A 1,521-nucleotide genomic window follows, 5' to 3' on the forward strand; every position below is an offset into this window, starting at 1 on the left:
CTTATTTAGACAATTAGAAATCTTACCTGTGGCATCTCAGTACATCTCTTATGCTCTTTGTGATAAAAACCAGAAACAAATTCAAAGTAAACTCAGAGATTCAGAGAACAAATTCCAGACAGCAAAATAATCTCCATCAGCCTCTTGTAAATTTGAGTAAATACCAAAAGGGAGTTTACTGTTTAGGAACAAAGGTCTATAATAATCTACCACAACATATTAAGGATATATCGAGTGACACTAAGAGTTTTGAGGTACAATTAAAACAACTTTTATATTTACATTCTTTTAATTCTTTACAGGAATATTTTGGTTATAAATCTTTTTAAGATGCGAGTAGTTGTCTTGCTTTACAATTAAAAGAAGACAAGATTGTCAGTGTGTTCTGGCTTTTAGATGCTTATTTTAGATATACACAATCTTTATATTACTGTGTACTAGTCTTTATTTCAGTTTATTATATAATTAATGTATGTTATACAAAACTCATTAATGACATTGTGTTTTAACTACTGAATTTTTAATTAATAGACTTGTATATGTTTATCAGTATTTTATACAAATGTGTATGCTATTGGATGATAACAGTAATCCTTAGTTGTGACTGTAACTAGGACGATCTCCACATCCGCATGAGAAGGTACCCTCGACAGGATTTATGGAAGGTGAATAAATGAAATGAAACATGTTCTTTTAGTTGTCTACCATCAGCAGTATTTACATGGTGACAGTTGGGAGCAACACTAGAGCCATTTAAAGTAGGTCCTTAAGAAAAAGGTCTTGGAGTAAGCTGTTATACCCATTCAGAAGTTTCTGAGTTCGATCCCCACTTGCATCTGTGTACAGCTTATTCTGCTCACAGATGATGCCTTCACATCTACCAGAGTTAAAGCTTTGGGAATACAAAGGATATGCCCCCCCCCCATGTTAAATTGTATGGTCCCTCTGCTGATCAGCATTATCATGATTACCCTATCATGGGTGGTGAGATTATTGTCTTCCACCTCAGATGCTTTCGGTAGAACATTTTGTTATATACTTGTTGTTTTGACTTCCTTTTCTCCAATTCTGCATGTGACAGTTTGTGAGTAGCCGACATATTGTGACATTTGAGTGTGTAAATACTTTGTACTTGATATAGTTTGTTGTGTAGGCATAGAATGTGGCAGAATGGTTCATTTTGCAGATAGGTTGGGTGAATTAGGAAGAAACCAGCCTCAAAATTATTACTATCCCATTGAACTTTTCTTAAAATATTTTGTTTTAATCATGTCAGTCCCTACAACTTTAATGTGCTGTAGCATGCCCATTTCTGGTTATTGCATGTATTAGTAAGTTGTGTTGGAAAATGGAATGTTACATACTTTTATTATTTCACAAAATAACAGATTGAACTATATATGGATCATACCCTTTTTTCCGGCTGAAACTTCAGGATGAAAGGATTTTACGTTTTACTTGGAAACATGGCCACATTCTGTAAGATCCTAAAATACAGTGACTTTAATGTTGTCTCTGTTT

Source organism: Cryptotermes secundus, unplaced genomic scaffold (assembly GCF_002891405.2).
Source record: "Cryptotermes secundus unplaced genomic scaffold, Csec_1.0 scaffold1242, whole genome shotgun sequence".
Lineage (NCBI taxonomy): Eukaryota > Metazoa > Arthropoda > Insecta > Blattodea > Kalotermitidae > Cryptotermes > Cryptotermes secundus.